Here is a 22,346-nt window from a genome sequence, read left to right as displayed (position 1 = left end):
TAGCACGCGCTTAACTAATTTGAAGCGCGAGAGGACATCTACTCTTTGTTTATATATCGGGAGGGGTGTAGCACGATGGCTTTGCGTGGAAAATCTCTGTCGCAAAAGCCCCGCGTCATTGGCCCTACTTTTCAAAAACCCCAAGTTAAAGGAATTGTCCGGTCGAATGTTGTATTCGAGAAAACAATCGAATATCATTGTTATTGCCTCGAGACGCATCGTGCGTGCAATACCTGAATTTTATATGCCCCTCTGCATAAGTAATTGAATTTATACTGCTCCCGTCGCATCCTAGCGTAAACCCTGCTTTTGGTTAGCAACATTGGTGCTCTGACGTAACACAACGCAAAGCGAACATTTCCCTCTCGTCGTTTGCCTGCGAACGAACGGCGCAGCGTGCTTCGTTTTGTTGTTGCGCTCGGCTTGTTTCATGCATGTGTAAGATTTTTGTTGCGCGGTTCAGTGCCACGATCACCGGACAGCACATGCGAGCCAAGACGTGACGTTCTACAGTTTTCCGCGAAACGTGCAGTGACGAGCAAAATGTATCGTAGCCGCGGGTAGGGACTGGGTTCGCGTCAAGATAGAGATACAATAGTAAGGGTGCAGGCGAGCTGATGGATGTTAACCATGTTGAATATACCTGAGACTGGGGTAGAAAAACATAAAAGTCGAAGAAACAGAACGGGACAGGACGACGTCTCAAACTCAGCTACCAGGTTTATTCAGTCCTCCTCCTTATATAGTCCACAAACAGCCCACCACCAACACAAAGGGGGCAACTCTAACCAGTTCAACCGCCAAACCCTCCAGACAGTCACTACCAACACAAAGGGACAACCTCTGAACAGTCCAAACGCCAAACCCTGTAATTCCAAACTAGCGCTATGGACGGCCTTCATGCCGATTCACAAAGATAACTCAGCAATCTCCCCCAAAATCCCGCGAAACGTGCAGTGACGAGGGTCACTATATACTATACTAAAGTTGAACAGCTGTACTGTTCAACTTTGCACCGTTTTACGTTAAGTGCGTGTCATCCTTTCGTCGAGGAGGAAAGGAAAACAATTTAAATAAAAAAAAGTTTTTTTTTTTTGTTTTTTTTTGGGGGGGGGGGGGGTGGACAGAGGAAAAGCTGTACTGTTCAAGTTTGCACCGTTTTACGTTAAGTGCGTGTCATCCTTTCGTCGAGGAGGAAAGAAAAACAATTTAAGTAAAAAGAATTTTTTTTTTTTTTTTTATGTGTTTGTGGATCCTTGTTATTTTGGAAGAGGTAATGGTCCTTTTGTTATATTTTGGGGGAGATTGCTGAGTTATCTTTGTGAATCGGCATGAAGGCCGTCCATAGCGCTAGTTTGGAATTACAGGGTTTGGCGTTTGGACTGTTTAGAGGTTGTCCCTTTGTGTTGGTAGTGACTGTCTGGAGGGTTTGGCGGTTGAACTGGTTAGAGTTGCCCCTTTGTGTTGGTGGTGGGCTGTTTGTGGACTATATAAGGAGGAGGACTGAATAAACCTGGTAGCTGAGTTTGAGACGTCGTCCTGTCCCGTTCTGTTTCTTCGACTTTTATGTTTTTCTACCCCAGTCTCAGGTATATTCAACATGGTTAAGATAGAGATCCCGCTTATGCAGCACTCATCTCACGGAAGAGAGCTACGAGCTGAGCACTAAGCGGACAGAAGGCTCGTGAGCTGGGGTGTGATGCTTTGCCAACTATATTCAACTACGCCCACCCACTTCTCGCCCAAATGGGATCAATCGGTTTGATTATGCAGCGAAACTGAAACCAACAGCAAGTCCATCTGCAAACGATGCCAAAAGTTGTATTTAGCACGCATACAGCAAGATTCTGTTTGACCCGCGTGTGAAAATAGAGCGTGGCTACGATTCACCAAGCTCGTCCAAGTCAGGTGACGAGAAGCATTTGAACGATTCGTCGTTTGCCATCGACCCGCGGATATCGCCTTCGAAGGGAACGACACGCAGCCTCATCACCGATCCAGTGGATCCGCCGACATGTGGACACAGATGCCGCTTTGGGCACCTAGATGCCACTTCAGAGGCAAAATTCGCATGCTTTGCTTTTCAAGCGCTGTTAGTCCGATCGGTGACCGTCGTAGTTGCGTCTGCGCGAAACGGCATACGTTTGCTCGAAGCTTATGGTTGTTTTCGAGTAATATCCTGCTAAAAGGCGTGATTCTTTTTTGCACACGCTGGGAACTGCACTAAAAGGAACGTATTTCAGTAGAATAGAGCCTAGAAGAATATACATTTTGAAATAAAATATAAGACATCCATCGACCAACGCTTGTTATCCCGACCATCCGACAAACCTTTTGCGTTTTGTGACGTCACGCAGCAGCTACGGATGACAGCCATTGACACTGGCGCAATCCGGGTTGCAGTTTCGTACACACGCTCATGAAAGGTTTAATTAATAACCGGAGATCATATATAAAAATAAAATTACGTTTGTCTATATGAAGGCTCCCCGACGTTTCAGTACTTCCGGTTTCGACCGGGCAATCCCTTTAAATTGCCCCTTTCCGTATTCCCCGCATGCGAGAAGCCCCGTCCTCACCGCGCATCAACCGGGATTTTTTATGTCTTAACCTGATTAATATTTTTAGGATGTACAAAGAGTAATATAAGTGAAAGGAACAACAAAATAAGACGAAGCGCCGAAAAACTTTGAATGGCGCGCAAGTTGTCCATTGCATAACTCGCATCACCAGCGATGTTCCCCGCTGTCACGGAGGGATGCTCGGACGCAGAATAATACACTTTATATACCTTAGAGGATAAAAATAGTTTTAGAGGGGCGTAAGAAGAATTTAGCTGGTGTTTGTACTGCGATAAGTGACGCCATGAGCTCGGGATTAACCGTTTCTACAGAACCCATTTCGGCGGGAATGGGAATCCGCGCCTGCCTCAGAGCCGACCACAGCTTTGGTTCAATGCTTATTCATAAAGGCTGGAACTTCAAATGTTTTCCGAGTGACTAGTGACTGTTTGCGAGTGATGTTTTCTGTGTGTGTGTTTGTGTGCGTATTTTTCTTTTCTTTTCTCACTTTTAACGTCGAAGGACGTGAATCTGTCGAGCGCAGGCCGGAAGAACGGAAAGCTTTACCCAGTTATTCCTCACTTAAGTGTCGGGTGCGGCATGATTACTCGCCGAATTCACAAACCCCACTTCTATTGAGGATCTCCTCCACTTCCTCGAGGAAGGCGCAAAGGCCGGCACTGGCCCATGCGCCTTCTTTGAGGAAGTGGTGGGGACCCTCAATTGGAGTGCGGCTTGTGAATTCGACGGTTAGTCACGCAGGCTAGCGTGCACGCTTACTGTCTCTTAGTTAAAAGCAGAATGATCCGCCGTCGCGGTGTGTGAACCCGGCCTCCTAAAGCGAGGGGTTCGTGTAACGGGTTCTGAAACTGCGGCTTTGAAAGTGGGGCAAAAAAGTGAAAGCCGTTTACAACTCCCTGTAACAACGAATTAGAGCGCAGCTCTTGAGGAGGAGGAGGGAAGGGTACGGGGGGGTGAAGTGACCTGGGGGGGGTCACGTGACCTTGGGGAGTCACGTGACCATGCCGATGATGTCATCAGTGACGTCACTGATGACGTTATGAGTGACGATGACGATGCGGACTCCGATGACGTCATCAGCGATGATGACGATGCGGATGTCGGTGACGTCATCGTCATCATCACTAATGACGTCATCAGTGACGTCACTGATGACCTCACCGGCATCCGCATCGTCATCGTCATCATCACTGATGACGTCATCAATGACGTCACCGGCATCTGCATCATCATCGTCATCATCACTGATGACGTCATCAGTGACGTCACTGATGACGTCATCAGTGATGATGACGATGACGGTGCGGATGGCGGTGACGTCATCGATGACCTCATCGGGGAGGTCACGTGACCTCGGCGGGGGCCACGTGACCCTGGGGGTGGTCACGTGACATGGGGGTGTCACGTGACTTCGGGGGGGGGGGGGGTCACGTGACCTCGGGGGGTCACGTGACTTCAGGGGGGTCACGTGACTGGGTGTCACGTGACCTAGGGGTGACCTTGGGGGTCACGTGACCTTGGGATGACCTTGGGGGCCACGTGACCTTGGGATGACCTTGGTTACGCCGACGGCGACGCCGACGGCGACGGCGACACCGACGGCGACGGCGACGCCGACGCCGCTCAAGCCGGGAACGGGGCCCTAAGAGCTGCGCTCTAAAAAGTGCGGGGCGTTTGCCGCGGTGCATTTAACGAGGGTCATTTGACATTGGATGCTTTGATGCACCACAAATCGGGAGGTCAGTCCGCCACGGTTGGCGTTTCTTTTATCAGCTCTGCAGTGGATGAGGAATTTAGTCGGCACAGCAGCACTCGCACAGAGTGTTATTCGACGTTAATGACGATGTAGTGATTAGACGAATACACGCTGGTATGCAGCTAATAATAATAATAATAGCTTTATTTACCATGTATAAGCATGGTGGGGGCTGAGGAAAAAAGCTGTCCAAGAAGCTTGACTGGTCCTCATTCAGACTATCCAGACGGAAGCAGGCAGTGCGGGTCCTGCAGCACGAGCTTTCGCTGCACGCGCTCCGAGCTGCGGTGGAAAACGCACTCAACCATCAAACCCCCTTTGCAGCCTTGCAAAATAAAATGAAATAAAAACGCCAGAACTGGGTTGTCCTGAGATGCGTAAAATGCAACGCTTAAAAGCTCGTGGTCCCAACGCATCCGAAACGTCGAGCCGAACTGAAAAGCCGAGGCAAGCGGTTGGCTACGCTTTGTCTTACGTAGGGTGCCTTCCTCGTACGCTGCTCAACGTGCAAGCGCGTTCTTTTAATGCGATATTCTCGGGGACAAATTTTTTCTGGTACGTATTTCGAAAGAAGCGAAGGTCACGCGAGCACTGCTGTGATCGGCACTCAACGCGCGAACTCAGGGGCTTCCCTGCCAAACAAATGTCATTTATTTGTGTCGCGTCGGAGCCTACACAAGTGTCACCCGGGGCAACCAGTGCGCCCAGATTCCAGAGTGTCTCCAATCGCTTTGGTCGAGGTCACGTGCCGCCGCCACGCTTTGAATGCAAGCTGCCAAGGGGAAGCGCGAGGTGTCGAACGTCTGCACGAATCCCCGAGCTTGGCGCGGCCTTTCCTCCCATTATGTTCCTCACTACGCTCTAATTTACGCATGCGCACGACCAATCCATTTGCGCGGGAGGTGCACTCCACTAGATTGCAAACGCTGTCCGTGGTTTAATCTGCGCCCTCTCTTAAATCTAGGCACACCAAGGGAAACGAGATAAGCCTTTCCAGAGGAGAAAGGTAAGGAACCGGTAAATACGAAAGTGCCAGGTATGAACGGTAATGCCGGCGGTTTTGGGAACCTGTTCCGAGTCTTATCAACTGGACTAACGTTACACTGCAAGTTTAGGCTTACGGGATAAGGAAAACGTAACAAAGTTTTTATGGCCGCATACCCCCGGAATTGCTTAGTTCCGCTAGCACCTCTGTCTGGCGAGCTTATCTAGGCATGAGCGCGATTGAACAATTCTGCAATAAAAGTGTAACATTCGAGTGCGATTTAAATCCCCATACTTAAACAGATAGTTAAAAAAATTAAAATGATTGTATGCAAGTAAAAGAACCGACCACGACAAATATGAGCGCTGGATCCACAAGCATCCAAAAAAGCCGTTGTTATTGAAACCGCAAGCTTTCGCAGGGGTCGGGAGCTTGCTGTACACCGGAAGTTCTAGTTTTTCCGTAAGAGAACGTCGCTTTCCTCGTCCCGCTTAAGAACGCGTTCGAGAATACCATTTTCTCCTGTTCTTACGATGTTCTTAACTTACGAACTTTTTAGCTAAATTATAAATAAGAAAAGAACATAAAAGACAAGGACGGTAAGACGTTGTCCGTCCTCGTCGTAACTTAAGAAGGTGGTCGTAAATCTGGCCTCTGTTCCTTAGATTAAATGCGATGAACTGCGGAACCTTGACAGGAACATCGTGAGTAAAAACAATTAGGAAAGGCAACGGTACGATGTCTTGGGCGACGTCTAGAATGACCTCTAGGACGACCTCGAGGACGACGTTTAAGACGTCCTCGAGAACGACGTCGTAGACGTTGTCTAGGACGACCTTCAGAACGACGTCCTGTCATATGGACAGAGTGCAATCTATCAACAACTGCATCATCATCGGAATGCAATGACTTCGTCAAGCTTTGTTTAGATTTTAATCTCACTCACTTGGTTACTCAACCAACGAGAGTGACCCCGATATCCAAACATATTGGATCTGCTTCTGTCAAATCACTTTGACCTAGTTTCCCCCATATCCTGTCTTCCAGGGATTAGTGATCATTACATATTGCACTCTATGTTAAAACTTCTCCTCCTAAATCATCAAGTCACGTAAAACGAATTTGAGATTATGCGAAAGCTTACTTCGTCAAAATTAACATGGATCTAACAACGTTTATTGATATATTTCTAAAAGGATTCCCAAACCGTTCAGTGGAAGAGAATCGGCAAATTTTTAGTAATGAAGTACAATCACTTACTGACCCACATATTTCCCTTAGGACTGAACTCGAAAATTCCTAGCCCCCGTGGTTTAACAGAGCCCTCAAACGACCCTCAAATAAAAAGAAGCGTTTATTTCGAGCAGCCAAATTTACCAGATGTGAACGGCGCTGGTCCAAATGCCGCACTGCTCCTGAGACATATAAAGAGACAATTAATAAAACCAAGCTGGTGCTCTTCACGCGCTCCTTACCCGGTATGTTAATTTAGAACCCTAAAAACTTCTGGAACATCATGACCAAAAAAACTAATTTTTCTGTTAATTGAAACAACGAAAGTGTTGATTCTATGCCCATTGAAGAGTGTGCGATTGCATTGAGCAGAGTTTTTATAGAATCATTTTCTAGTGGAAGAAGCACGCGGTTTCCTATTTTAGATATTTCAGATTATTGGCCGATGAATCCTATCTTGCTTAATTTTGCTGGTGTCGACCATGTCATAGGAACATTAAGATTGTCGTCTTCAGCGGGAGTAGATGGTGTTAATTCGAAGTTTTTGAAAAATACAAAACATTACTATTCTAATATTTTTACTAATCTTCTTCATCAGTCAATTACAGATAATGTTCTTCCTTTAGATTAAAAGGTGGGGAAGCTGGTTCCCATTTACAAGACTGGTGACAGACACTCCCTGCTAGACTATCGCCCAATCTCTATAACCAGTGTTCCTTGAAAACTCCTTGAGCGTGTATCATTTTCCCCCCTTGTCAATTTCTTAGAATTTAACAACTTCTTCTACCCATCCCAACATGGATTTCGAAAAAAACATTTTCATGCTTGACACAGCTTATAAAATTAATTAATGAGCTTCACTGCATCCAGGACCGAGGATCCCAGGCAGACTGCATTTTTATAGATTTCTCCAAAGCGTTCGATAAAGTATTGAAAACAACTTCTGAAACTGTCCAAGCTTAACATGGATGTCAACTTTCTTGCATGGATTCAATCTTTCTATCATAGCGGTCACAATTTGTAACTTACAGTCAGTAATAGTAACTCTTCCATTTCGTCTGTAGCCTCTGGGATTCCCGAAGGATCTGTTTTAGGACCTTTGATTTTTTTTAATTGATATTATCAACCCACCTCTTGATGTTTCCTCGCTTATTTGCTTATTTGCTGATGACTGTGTGATTTACCGTGAGATAGTTAAGGATCATGATAGCATCATGCTTCAGTCTGACATTATTGCTATCTACCAGTGGCGTGACCTATGGACTATGAGTCTTAATACTAACAAACGTAAGACCATGCATGTATCTTGACAGTCACATGAAACTAAAAACGACCTTTTTCAATCAGGCTCAGCTGGATACGGTAACTTCTTACAAATATTTAGGTGTACAAATAACGTCTAACCTCTCATGGAAAACACATGTTCAGTACACTTCTAATGTCAACCGTATGTTATGATGCCTCAGGCGTAACTTTTCATTAGCACCTGTTTCTCTCAAGCTAGATGATAATAAAACTCCATTTCGACCGGTGTTAGAATATGCAGTCTCTGTCTGGGATCCCGGACAAGCCACTCTCATCACCGCGTTGGAAGGCATTCAAAATAGATCCGCTAGTTTTATTCTTTCTAATTCTCATTCTTCATCTGGCGTCACTTCTATGAAATTAACTTTGTCAGTCCTGCCCCTCTTCCTGCGACGTGAGCTTTCAAGCCTCTCTTTAATACACATAATGTATTTTTATAATCCTGTGCTTCGCGACAAAATAATCACTCATCCCTTTCTCCTTCTGTTAGTCATGATCATCTGCAGAAAGTCAAAAGAGCTGTGGAGCAATTTCAGTGCTTTGCTTAAATACGTAATTTGGGAGTTGGTGTCTCGACCTTTCTGAAGTAAAGAACAAAAAACTGCTTTTGCCCGCATGTCCTAGTTTTTATTTTAAAAATGAACAAAGATTGAGGTTTTCGGCACCTCTCAATTCCTTCACCATCTTCTGAGTCACGTGCGCTGTGACGTCAATGGGGGTCGCGCGGGGTTCCGGTGAAGCTCTCTCTCTAGAGCCCTCAGTAAGCAGCGAGAACTCGTCCGCTCGCGACCGTGTGACCACGTGCTGGCGCAGCGCGAACAATGTGGTGAAAGGAGGAAAGTCTCATCCGGGTCCGGGCATCTTCGTCCGGCTCTGCCCCCGTCCCCCTCCGACCTCTGGTGGCTGTTCGCGGTAGCAGATAGATCTGACCGTTTTGTGGACCCAGGATAGATGGCGCCACTAAAACTCCGTGTAATAAAAGTTTTGTCGATGATACCAAGGTTTTGGCGCATTTATATTTATGTTGGAACGACAAGATTTCTAGAAAAGTTACCTTTTATCGAGCAGGTATTCGCACAAGTTGCTATCTTTCTACAAGACCCCCATCAACGTCATGCCGCGTGGTTCTCATGGCCGCCGCTCGCGGCTGCAGGTCGGAAAATCTTTCAATTTTTGCCTCGCGATTACGCGGCGGTATAACAACGCTTCGAAGGAAGGAGGTGTATTTTCTGTCCTTTGTTGCAAGATAAACAATGTCAAAAGTAGAAGATGCCAATTCTTGCCACGTTACAATTGTTGCACAGCTCCTTTAAGGTACCTATCGCTATCAGATCTACATTCCAACCGTCTTTCCTTCCTCTCACATTCCTCGACTGGAACCACCTTCCCGGTCCAATTGCGTCAAACACAGACACTGCAGTTTCTCGGTCTGCTCTAACCAATCATTTTTCTGATGAATGTAAATAACTCTACATTGTTTTATCCAAACTTTGCTCTCCCCCTCTGTAATGTCTTAGGGCCCTGAGAGTAAAGCAAAAATAATTAAACAAATATAGTACGACGTGAATGGCGACGCCTAGGACGACATCTAGAATGGCATCTGGAAGACGTCCTAGACGACGTCAAGAACGACGTCTAGAACGAATATTAGGATGGCCTCAAGGACAACGTCGAGGATGACGCCAAAGTCGTCAGGTCATGTCAGCTTCAGCTACCAGCTCTTGCGAGCTTACGCTAACGGCGCTTACGCGAACGGAGCACACGCAACCGGCGCTTACGCGGCCGGCGCTTACGAGCTTACGTGACTGGAGCTTACGCGACCGGCACTTCAGCCGAGGGCTGAAGTGCCTCGGCTGAAGTGCCGGTCGCTTACGAGCTTACGTGACTGGAGCTTACGCGACCGGCACTTCAGCCGAGGGCTGAAGTGCCTCGGCTGAAGTGCCGGTCGCTTACGAGCTTACGTGACTGGAACTTACACAACCGGCACTTGAGCGAAGGGCGCTTCAACCACACACGTTTCATTCACCGTTGCTTGAGACGCAAGCGCTCCAGCCACCATGGTGGCTGGAGCGCTTCAGTCACGAGCACTTCAGCCACCAGCGTTTCGTGACCTTTGTTACGCGTCCTTGAGCGGTTGCCCATTAAGCAACCACTTAAAAAAATCTGCCCGAAAAACGGACAGCATTTTGTTGTCCGTTTTTCGCCTTTCTTTGGTCCGCAAAACCGTGCACAAAAGCGGGAACCGCGAGTTCGACCTTGTGGTGGCTGCTTTCGTTGCGCGAGCTACGTGGCAGGAGCAGCATTGTCTCAAGCATAGAGTTATTATAATGTACGCTAGGGGTTCAAATGGCGCTAGTGTGCTGACGCAAATCGAAGCAGACAGCAACCAGTCGAAAATTGACTTCCGGTAATGCATTTCTATGGGAAAAAGTGAGTGCATTTTCTCTCTGCGCTCGATCATAAGAGCCAATACCCCAATTAATTCGTACGTACTAGGTAGCTTGGAACATTTCTCAGTCAGGCCGACGGAAGAATTAGTCAGTTATGGCGTTTTTCTTTCGAATTCATCGCATTAAAAACGCTGCTAAAACGGCTTCGTACGTGTATTTATGTGCAATGTCGGACATTGTTAGCGCGAACGCGGCGTCGGCGATTTCCAGCATGGGGGATATACATGCCAAACGAACGGAGGACATCTGGAAAATCAAGAGCGGCGGCAAGAACTATAACACTGGATCAGTAACTCGCAGTGCATCTACGATCAAAATAAATTGAAGACCACACAATCTATTCCGATTTTAAATAAGTAAATACCGCTTTCCTGCAGGCCCTGAGCGAAGCTGCTGGTTCTACGTGAAATATCACCCGCGCGCTCGATATCTTTGAGAACAAGTGCCCAATAAAAGCTGCCCGGCAGAGAAAACAGTGCGAAAAGACATCTTTCATAGCCCACGGACTTTATTCTCTACGTTTTGAAGGTTTTATCCGCTCATGCACGACGGGATCATTTTCATATAGTGACTGGACTGTCATATTATCAATATACAAGCGTCACCGGAATGCTGGCGAGCCTTGTACACATTCTATATTCGTTTTGATTGTAATTTTACTTTGAATCTTCGCTTGTTTTTACACACCTGCTGCGGAACACACGTTTGGGACTGAAATGTAGCGAAGTTAAACATCGTTCACTGATGAAGAAAAATACGCTAACTAAAGCAATTACACTTTTACAGTGTTAATCAAGGTACATGCTATTCGGTATGACCCAAATAATCAAAGTGTTCCGTGTTATTTTCCGGCGAAGAGACAAAATGCTGGCGCGTTTTCCCATAGGAATGCACAGGGGCACCGCAGAAGTAGACTGGTTGCTGTCTGCTTCAATTTGCGTCACGGAAGTCGCATAAACACTAGCGCCAGTTGAACCTCTAGCGTACATTATAATAACTCTATGGTCTCAAGGTTTGGACCTCGTGCCGATCGATAGCCGTTGCTGTGATCCTACATAAAACAGAACGGCCGCTTACAGCGGAAGTAATCGACACTACCTAGAAGACAAGGCCTGGGCGTGACATGATTGTTAGTGGCTCCCCGAGCCTCCTTAAACAGCAAACACTTAGTTTGACTTCAGCCGTTGCAAAGGTGCAGACAACGTCTGTTTTGGCGATGCCGCGTGCGTCGCTCTTGTTGCGAGGCGCCGCAAGACCCGCTGGCGGCGATGTTGACTCAAGGTAGATGGCACTGCGTGGATCCACCTGTGAAAAAGCTGGGCAGGAAAGGCCCAAGAGTTGTCCTCTAGGTTGTACTGACGTAATGCTCGACACGAGCGTCACGTCCCCTACGTGACTGTGTTCAAAGGCTACAGACTACATGACGCCAGCGTACCGGCTTCTTGCTTATTGTTTCGCTTCGTATATGGTTACGTGCGGACGCTACGCACTCGATGACACTTAAACGCAAATATGTGAAGAAACCTCTAGATTTATAAAGAGTAAAAAAAATAGTTTCCAAGCGGAAAAACAATTTAGTAGATAAAAATTCACGAACACAGCTTGTGTTTGTTCTCAGCTGAACACGAGGGGGTAAAAACGAATTAACACGTACTAAAATACAAGGCGGTGTCTAAAATAATCATAATTTTTAAATATTTGTTTTTTTCTATCACATGAACGTAAATTGTAAGTAAAAATATCGCATTTAATCTTTTCTTTATTTCAAGGTGCCTGCGATGTTCAGACGTGTGGAAGTGCTCTATTAACTTCTTGTTTCCCTGCTGATGGGGCAAGATCGCCAAAAGTGAAGTTCCAGATTAGTGGCGTCACAGTGGAATCTCTCAAAGAGGACTGCACGTGAGTGTACCTTACTCCTACCCAGTGTTGTACAAGTTAACAGAAAAAAGGTAAACGACTACAATTACAATTACCACTAGTTGACAAGTATTCAATTAAGTTACTTCACTATTTGAACAAAGAAGAAATTGGTCACTACTTGAAAAAGCAACCGTTCCTTTTCCTATTTCATCGGATTTAAAAAAAAAAGAAAAGAAAAAAGTGTTTTCTACCATATTAAGACGGGACTTTCGTACAGTCTATCACTGAATTATAATCACCGATTTATAACCTAAGTGTCCACTTCTTTAACCCCAGATTTTGGTAAGCCACCCTCCAGCAAGACATTTGGGTCTAAGATTTTCTGGAAGGAAACTAGTACAAACAGAGGGCGACACTAGGAAGGGGGAGGAAAATAATAACAGTTACGAGCAATTGTAGAACTTCCAAAAGTAGTAACATTACTCTTGTGGTAACTTCTTAATAAATGTAATTTAGTGATTACAAAATCATCCATAATGTAATCGGCCACGAGTAAATTCATTACGTGTTCTGAGTGTACCGTACATGCACATGATCCTACCCGGGGTTCTCCTACCATAGAAGATTCTTCGTTTCGAACGCAGACAGTGAAATCTTCTTAAGCAACTTGACAAATAAGTAATTGTAAAGCACTGATGCATTACTTTCAATAAAGAATCACCTGGCTTAGACATGACGTCAAACACAATGAAGCTGCAAGTACAGTTGGTGGGTCTTTTTTTTATCGAGCAGCCCTAGCTATTGTAATTTAGTGGGGGAACTTTTAAAGCGCAGCTCTTAGGCGCCCGTTTCCGGCTGGAGCAGCGTCGCCGTCGGTGTAACTGCGAGTTGCATTATGAGACGTTTCCCATAACGACGTCACACGTGATGTCACGTGTAACGTCACGAGGGTCACGAGGGACGTCACACGGCGCCTAAATTTAGCGGAAAGTATCGCCGCTAAATATAGCGGAAAAATTTCCCCGCTAAATTTAGCGGATACATTTTTTAGCTAAATTTAGCTGAAAACTTTTCCCGCTAAGTTCAGCGGAAAATTTTCCTAGGAATACTAGCGGAACAAGCTCCCCGTTAAGTTTAGCAGAAAAAATTCCCCGCTAAATGAAGCGGAAATATTTTCCCGCTACATTTATCGGAATCATTTCCTTGTTAAATTTAGCGGTGAATTTTTTCCGCTCTATTTAGCGGGAAATTTTCGCTCCAAATTTTCCGCTAACTGGAAGGGAGCAGGAGAGGAGAAGGGGAGAGTACGGAGGGGAGGGAGAACACCGTCCCCTCCTCCTCTTCAAGAGCTGCGCTCTAATTTGGCATTACAGAGAATTGTAAACGTCTTTCATTTTTTCTTCTAAATTTAATCGTAATTTCTCAGGTCTTGCATTTGGGTAATCACGTGACATTGTAACCTTGCGTAGCGCATGATGTCACACGAAATGATGAAGTTGCATCACGTCACGTAACCTTACGTCCTGTGACGTAAGGTTATGTGACTACGTCACGACACCTCGGGTCACGTGATGTGAATTTCTATGCTAAATTTAGCAGTGAAACTGACGTCAGGTGACGCCACGTGACACGACGCTGAAGCTCTAACGTAATTTCTCTTGTTTAGCGTGGAAACTGATGTCACAAGACCTAACGTCGTGTGACACCAGGTCTCCTGAGACATGAGTACTTAAAGTTTAGTGGCAAAACTAGTGTCACATTATATTGCAACCACTTGCGTTCACATCAATAAGAGCAAGAAAGGCCCATGGAGGGTTGCCACAAAAAGCTGTCGCTCCAAACGTTTTTTTTTTTTTTTTTATAATCCTTATTCCTGTTTCGGTCCTCAGGCCCGAAGATTCAGATGGGCTAACAACTGTTCCATCGCTCTCAGTCAGTGTTGGAGGTAACGCGTTACTAGTAACGACGTTACTGGTAACGCGTTACATTTTTCGCTAACGCAGTAACGTACTCGTTAGTATTCTGAATGACTAACGAGTAAAGTATTTCCGTTACTTTTTTACGGTATCGGCTGTCAAATTTCGTTACTCGTTACTCGTTACTTTTGACCAAAACTGGTGAATTCCTGCACGAGCTTATCTCAAAATCCTGCACCAGCTTATCGCTGCACAGAACCAGCATCCCTCACAGTAAAGTTAAAAAAAAAAAACTCACTTCTCGAAGGCGAGAAAAACCTTCGGCTACCAGCTAATTCCATTCATCCTTTTTTTTTTTTCATAGTGTCACCACCCACAAGGCGTTACAGTCTCCTCCCCTCCCTCCTCTCCCCCCCCCCCTCCTGCTTTCTGCAGCAGAAGTGGACAGCGGGAGGGGGGGGGGGGGGGGGGGAAAGCGTGGAAAGACATCCGTTTACAACAGTGGACAACTCGTGGCCAAGCGATTTGCTTCGCCACGAGTTAAAAAAAAAAAAAAACATTTCTTGTGGAATATTTTTACCCTCGCTCTCCCCCTCGCTGCCTGAAAGTTCCTGACCCACTTTTGTACACAGAAGAATCTTTCGCTTGATTAGTCTTTAATTCCCTAAGGTCATGATAAAAAAATTTAAAAAAAAAGTTTTAAACCTGGAAAGAAAATTTACAAACACGAAACCTGTTTGTTTTTTTGTTTTTTTCACAGGAAAATTAAGAGCTACTGCCTGGTAAGAGGCAGCAAGTGATTATAGCCAGTGTGCTGGTAACCGGTGTCCTGTTCTAGATAGTGAAGTAAATCAGTCTCTGGTAATAGTATGAACCGGACTGTTACTAAAACCGGCGTACAGATGAGGGGTGATGGTTGGCTGGTTGTGTTCCAGCAGTCCTCGTTCGCATGCTGTAGTTTATAAAAGCCGATTGACTAACATCTCCGACTCATTCTGCGCGTGAGATGGGCATGAATAACGAAAGTCCGTCGCCATGGCCAGCAGGTCTGAATAAAATGTATCAACTAAAGGAGACAGAATCAGGTAATTTACAGTTTTAATGCCTAATCTGCATGCTGAAAATTAAGCTGCTTCGCGCGTCAAAACACTATGAAACCGCTGTGTAAATTTTTATCTTTATCCAAGCTTGTTAAGGAGGCTTATCATACATCTCTGCCAAACATATGTACTCGAACAGAAAAGTAACGTTAAAGTAACGTAAAAGTAACGTTCGTTATTTTTGAAAAGTAACGGTATCGGTATATCGTTACGTTTGTAAAAGAGTAACGTAGCTCGATAACGCGTTACTTTTTACCAAACTAACGAGTAACGCTATTTCGTTACTTTTTTCCGGTAACGGGCACAACACTGCTCTCAGTAACTCTTCTCAAAATCTTGTTCCCAGGAATGCGGACGCAATATCTACTTGCGTAAATGGTCTAAAGATGGACGGCTGCCAAGACGAAGAAAGACGCCAGCTCCAACTGCTTAAAGACGGGCTTCGTACAACAAGAAACTCTTTATGCCACGAAGATCTCTACCAGAGTAAGTAAGCTCCACTTATTTATTCATAGGCTAATATTGGGTAAGGAAGAAATTAGTTTGTTATCAATAATATTTACAATGTGGAAGTGTGACATCTAAAGAAAAGAACGTACCCCTGGTGTTCCCCTAAAAGAGGAGATCATAAAGATGTCAATAACTATACGAACCCTTTCATGCCAACACGTTCCTTTTAAAGAGGTGTGTAAAATCACATTGGGTGAACGCGCAGGCATCGATATTTCCCGCTCGTTTTAAAGTGCTTGGTTCCAATGTGGACAACCCATTCGTCTAAAAACAAATGCACTCAAATACGAAATACCTGAGAGGCTCTACAGTTCGAGAAAAATTCAATTACATAGAGTGCAACGTTGTTCGAGTAAAATATTATAAATCCAAGATACTTTCGGAGTAAACGATAAGTACATTTTAACACAATCTGTCGCAGTACTTGTTCGTTTCTTCTTTACAATATATATCAAAACTGCGTAGCCCCAGGAGCACTCCAGTGTATAATTGGAAGTATATAAATTATTTACCATACGGGCGGCGTATGCAGGATCTGGTCAACTAGTCACGCCGTAGATGTTGTGTTTTCGCTGACAAACTATTTAACACAAATCTTCACTACAAATTTGTTCTAGTAAAGTCTATGCTCACGCAAGAGTAAAGTTGTAAACACCGATTCGCTTTGACCTTATGGCTCGTTCACACTCTTGCGACTGCTTGCGACCTCTTAAACCTGGGTTCCTTAAAACTTCTTAAACCAGAGAACACACTGGCGCCATCTACTGGCAAGCAGTGTAAACTCGGCGGTCCGGCATATATTTTTTTTATTTCTCGCGCAATATCCTTTCTTTTTTGGCTCGAAAAACTTTTGTCAATGTTATAAACGAGCCTTTCTATGGGTATTACGCACATTTGACCTCGGAAATCCCGCAAAACCTTCGCGTTTTGTGAAATGCAGTTCTAGGGTCACCGCATAGATGGCGCCACAATGTCAGTGTGTTCCCTCATTCTAGAACCATTTAAGAAGTTGTAAGAGATCTCGTCGTACTCGGTCGCAAGAGTGTGAACGGGCCTTTATACACAGAGTGTCCCCCAAAAAAATTTACAGGATTTTTTTTTTAGCGCAAAAATAAACTACACATCGCCGAACCCTCATTCCCTGCCCAAATCAATACCTAAAGATCCGAACCGGATGCGAAAATTTCAAAACTAATTGTCATCTCAATCGAGAGTTATAAGTGCTTTTTTAAAAGTTTCAGAGGGAAATTAGGTTCCCTTTTCGGAAGTTTTCGATAGCTGGCGGCATTCGGCTCCAAGTATTCGAGAGCTCCATCGGTCGCCATTTTCCTATTACAAAATTTAACAAAATAATTTATAACTTTAGACCCAGACAACGGTCAATTCCGAAACTTTTTCGGAACAGCAGTAGCCCTGCATTTGAGCAGAAGATGAGCGTCCAGAGAGGTGAGTTCTTTATATTTGCGGTAAACAATACCCCGTAAATTTTGGGGGACACATTGTGTATTGCCGTCATCACTTCCCTCGACATTTTGTTGTTGTGATCACGCACCGCATATGAGAAACGCACGGGGGAGGGAGTCTGAGCATCTTATTACCTCTGAGCACCCAATGAGAAAGCAGCATTACCCTATAAAACGCCGGAGAACCAATGACAAAGAAACCAGCGAGAACATGTGCAAGCCACGCCCGGTGCTTCTTAAAGGCGTGGTGCAACAATATTAGCCCCATTTTTTTTTTTTTTGCTTTACACCAAGTTACTGGCACTAGCGGTACCCAAGTACACTCGCACGCAACCCACTGACCAAGAAACTCCTTTATTGCGGTTTAATTTTACGGACAAAAGCGAGCATTTTCATTCAATCTCTCCTTCGCAAAACTTGGTGACGTAGCTGGGCGATCGCAGTGCCGCCCAGTGACGATATTTGAATGCGGCTCAAAACTTGGACACGAGCATTGCGTAGGCACTTGATCTGGGCTCGTGCTAATCGAGAGCTCGAGAAGCATTTGGGTGGTGGCCCGTGTCCAGTCGCGGCAATGACGACAATAGACCCTGTCCGGAGTTCAGTGCCATCTGGTGACTCAAATGGCAGTTTAACTCTTACCGTACTAATGGCGGCAATGAACCTGTGGTCTGCAGTGTTGTATGGGGCACCGCCACTTTCGCAAGTCAACGGTAAATCAGAATGCGCGCGTCACTGTCCAGTTCTTTTTAAGTCTCTTTCACTGTCCATGGCGAAAAAGATGCAACTAGTCAGAGCGAAGCGCGAGCCCACATATACGCCTTGATAAAATTCTATACATCAAGGGGCTTTGAAACCGAGTGTGTGCTACTAACAGATTGACTGGGCCCGAGTTAGAAATGTACGCTTACGCAGCTCTTGCGTCCAATTCCTGCTTCACGTCGCGCTAATATCTAGAATGTAAAGGCATCGAATCATCTGCTTAGGAGCATCTTCAACTTCTTCTTTCATCAGTAAACAGAAGGCCGCCATTAGTATAGCAAATATGCCATTTTTCAGATGATGATAGTGATCAAAGTCGCCAGTTTGAATTCCGGAAAGGGTCTATAGCCGAACCATAACAGTGTCTGGAACTCAGAGCGTGTTCTGTGATTTGCCAACCCCAGCACGTGGCTATGATCAACATTGGCGGCATATTATCGGCTCCAGACCAAGTGGCCGCTTGTTCTGGCTGCGAGTGGAGGGGGTGGATGCTGCTCGTTTTTCTTTAATTTTTTTCTGTGACTCGTATTTGGGGGGGGGGGGGGGGGGGGGGCGTGGGGGAAAAAATAATTCGTATGTCATCGGTCACAAGCGTCAGGGATTCGCTTTTAAGCGGTATCCGCGGGAAGTACACAAACGGTTGAACCGCCCATTTAAACTGTCAGTAACAATGGGGGCTGGTGTAGACATTTACTTCAGCTCAGAGATTGCGTGCAGTACTGGTATGGTGCCTGGAACGCGTTTCCGACTGGTGTATTTAGCCATAGCCTCCTCTATACTCACAAAGCCTGGCACTTCGACGACGGAGCCATGAGTGCCCGGTCGTAGATTTGGAGCGCGACGATCTGGTAGCACAGAGCATCAAAGAGCCATTTCTCGGTGAACCTGGACGTCAGCGCACAGCTTTTGCAGCGGCGAGGACCGAAAACACACTTGTTCGCTGGGGAGTGTGTTTCGGCGTTTCGCCGCAGTGGGGCGCCAGTCACGTGGCTCTCCTCTCATCTGTTGTCTGCCGCTCCACCTTTTCCGTTTTGGCGGCCGCTTCTCGTAGCGATCTACCAGGCATTGTCAGTCCACAGAAAACTATGATTTAAAGCGTCAAAAAAAAAAGTCGTCATTCGATTTTTGTTTTATGACGTCAAAGAAGTGTCACACAGCCGCCAACCGCGATCCTGGCGGTGACACAACGGCGGTGGTGTACCTGGCGGGCACTAGCTCAGGTCGATCTCCAGCTCAACGGTGCAATGACGCTTCGGCAGGCGGGAGGTGGGACGCCGCGACGACTACGACACGCGAGTTGACTCGTACTTTTACAGCGTTAACTGTGACGGGCTCGCCTCACGGTAATGACTTGAGCCGAACACATCGCGGTCTTGGTTACGACTGGTAGGTTTTACTTTGCTGATCCGGTAACAAACAGATAACTAGGTTGACAACCAAAACACAAAGTCCGCTAAACATAGCTAAAACAGTGAAACTTGTCACTACATTACATCCCTCCCCTCTTAGTAAGGTGCACAGTCTCGTTAGTTAATACACATAAGGTCCCAATCTGGAGCCTGGTCGACGCAGTCTTGATGATCTTCGAGGAGGAGGACTTGTCGGCTGGTCATGGACCTCTGCATTTGGTGAAGGCACTTGTTCCATTGGCTCTTGACGACAGGTGATGGGTGGCAGTTGAACAGCCTTGTCCCGGCTCGTTGGGTTGATGCTCACGTCCAGCCAAGCCTTGCGCAGCTGGTCACGGTGGCGTCGATGAGTCTCGCCGTTCTCCTGCTGCACTTTGTACGAGACTGGGCCCATTATGGCAACCACCTTTGCTGCTTTCCATCGCGGGCCAGGGATGAAACTTCTCATGTAGACCGCATCTCCTAGTTGGAACTTCTTCACCTTTAGGTCTGGTCTCTCCGGTTCTCTAATCCGATCCGGATGAAGCCTGTCCAGGGGCGAACGCAACTTCCGTCCCATCATGATCTCAGCTGGTGTCTTGCCGGTCACTGAGTGGGGGGTGGTGTGCTGTTTGAACAGAAATCGCGAGATTCTGCACTGGGTATCTTCCTCCGACTGCTTCCTGAGTGTCGCCTTCACCTCCCTCACCATCCGCTCTGCCCTGCCATTGCTTGCAGGGTGGTATGGAGCTGTGTACACAAAGCGGACAGCATTGAGCTTGAGGAAGTCTTGCATCTCTCGGCTGGTGAATGCAGTTCCATTATCGGACACAATGACGTCCGGCAACCCATGTGTTGCAAAACACTTGCGCAGGCTCCTGATTACGGCAGTAGAGGTCATCGATGGCATGATATCTACTTCCACCCAGTTGGAATAAGCATCGACGATCACCAAGAAGACCTCGCCCTTAACTGGACCTGCGAAGTCGACGTGCAACCTGCTCCAGGGCTGCTCTGGTTTAATCCAGAAGTGTACTGGTGCCTTGGGGTCGCTCTGACGGTTGGCTTGGCACTTGTCGCAGTAGCGCACAAACTCCTCTATCTCTTCATCGAGTTTCGGCCACCAGATTAGGCTACGAGCCATTGCCTTCATCGCCGTCATTCCAGGATGATTTGCGTGCAAGAGCTGTAGGACTTGGCTCCTTGCCGCCTTGGGGATCACGACACGGTTACCCCATAACAAACAGTCTCGATGCACTGACAATTCTGTTTGCCTCACTTCGAATGGTGCGAAGTCTCCACCAGAACTGTCATCGGGCCATCCGCTGAGCACCCACTGCTTTACCCTTGAGAGCACGGTGTCCTTTCCAGTCAAGCCCGCAATGTCAGTAGCCAGAAGTGGAGGGTACTGGATGGCTTCAAGCAACAGGATGTCACCGGGTGGTGCTGGTTCGTCAACATCTCCAGGCAGTGGCAGCCGGCTTAGACCATCCGCGTTAGAGTTGTCTTGACCCTTCCGGTACTTGATCTGGTAATTGTACGCACTCAACAGGAGTGTCCACCGTAGCATTCGAGGTGACAGGACCTCAGGCATGCGCTTGTCTGTGCCAAACAATCCCAGTAGCGGCTTATGATCTGTTATGATCGTAAAACTTCTTCATTCCAGATACTGGTGAAAGTGTCTAACCCCGTAGACAACGGCAAGACCTTCTCGGTCGATTTGTGCATAATTCCGCTCGCTCTTGCCAAGAGTACGTGAGGCATATGCGATAGGAAGCTCATTCCCGTCGTTGTCTTGGTGTGCCAACACTGCTCCAACCCCCACTGGTGAGGCGTCACAGCATAGCACCAGAGGACGACTGGTGTCGTACTTCACCAGAAGTGATTCGGAAGTCAGCAGTTTCTTGAGGCTTTCAAAAGCGTTCTGGTGTTCCCTTGTCCAGGTCCACTTACCCCCGTCGTCTAGCAGGCGATGCAAAATCTCTGCAACCTCTGCCTTCCCTTCCAGGAATCGACTGTAGAAGTTCAACATGCCCAAGAAGGCTTGTAGTTCTTTTTTGTTAGTTGGAGCTGGAGCGCTGTGGATTGCTGCAACCTTGCTGGCACTTGGGTGAATCCCCGAAGCATCGATCTTGTGTCCAAGGTACTCTATGCTTGTCTTGCCAAACTGGCACTTGTCCTTGTTGACCCTCAGTCTGGCGTCTTGTAACCGTCGCAACACAGCCTCCACACGCTCGTTGTGCTCTTGTTTTGTTTTTCCCGAGATGATGATATCATCCAGGTACGCCACAACACCAGGGATTCCAGAGATCAGACTGTCGACGACACGCTGAAACAGTCCCGGCGCTGCCGAAACACCGAAAGGCAGTCGTCGGACTCTGTAAAGTCCTTTCAAGGTGTTGATTGTGAGGAGCTCTGCAGACTCATCGTCCAGCGTCAGCTGCTGGTAGGCCTGCGTGAGGTCGAGTTTTGTGAAGATGCAGCTGGTGCCTATTGCTGCAAACACTTCGGTGGTGGTCGGTAGAGGGTAAACATTGCTTTTCACTGCCTTGTTCACCGTACTTCGATAATCCCCACACAGTCTCAGGGACCCGTCTTTTTTTCTTACCACTACCAGTGGCGTCGCCCAGCTGGCATACTGGGTAGGCTCCAAGATGCCTTGCTTCTGGAGGCGGTCCAGCTCGTTGTTGACGTCTTCACGAAGAGCAAATGGCACTGGACGACACTTGAGGAACTTCGGCTCAGCGGTGTCTTTCAGTTCAATGTGAAGGGGTGCTCCTGTGAATCCTGGCAAGTCGCTGCCGAAAATCTCCTGAAAAGCTTCCGTTAGGTCCTCTTCGGAGCTACTCAGCTGTTGGATGCCTTGCACTCCAATCCCCAAAGCTGGAAACCAGTTCCTGCCTAACAAACTGTTGCCTTGCCTTCCGACCACTAGCAACGGTAATGTTGCAACGTGATCTCTGAACACGACGTCCACCATCGCTTTACCGAGGGTCGGCAGCGTTTCACTGGACCATGTGACCAGCTTGGTGCTCG

At 46.7% G+C, this 22,346-nt stretch overlaps 1 pseudogene; it reads left to right on the top strand.

Moving 5' to 3' along the window:
- LOC120840932 overlaps positions 1–22,346 on the top strand; it is an 89,389-nt pseudogene that overhangs the window by 52,859 nt on the left and 14,184 nt on the right.

This window comes from Ixodes scapularis, unplaced genomic scaffold (assembly GCF_016920785.2).
Source record: "Ixodes scapularis isolate PalLabHiFi unplaced genomic scaffold, ASM1692078v2 PGA_scaffold10__122_contigs__length_95168666, whole genome shotgun sequence".
Classification (NCBI taxonomy): domain Eukaryota; kingdom Metazoa; phylum Arthropoda; class Arachnida; order Ixodida; family Ixodidae; genus Ixodes; species Ixodes scapularis.
The sequence above is the reverse complement of the archived record's forward strand: the minus strand, read 5'-3'. Positions and strand labels throughout refer to the sequence as shown.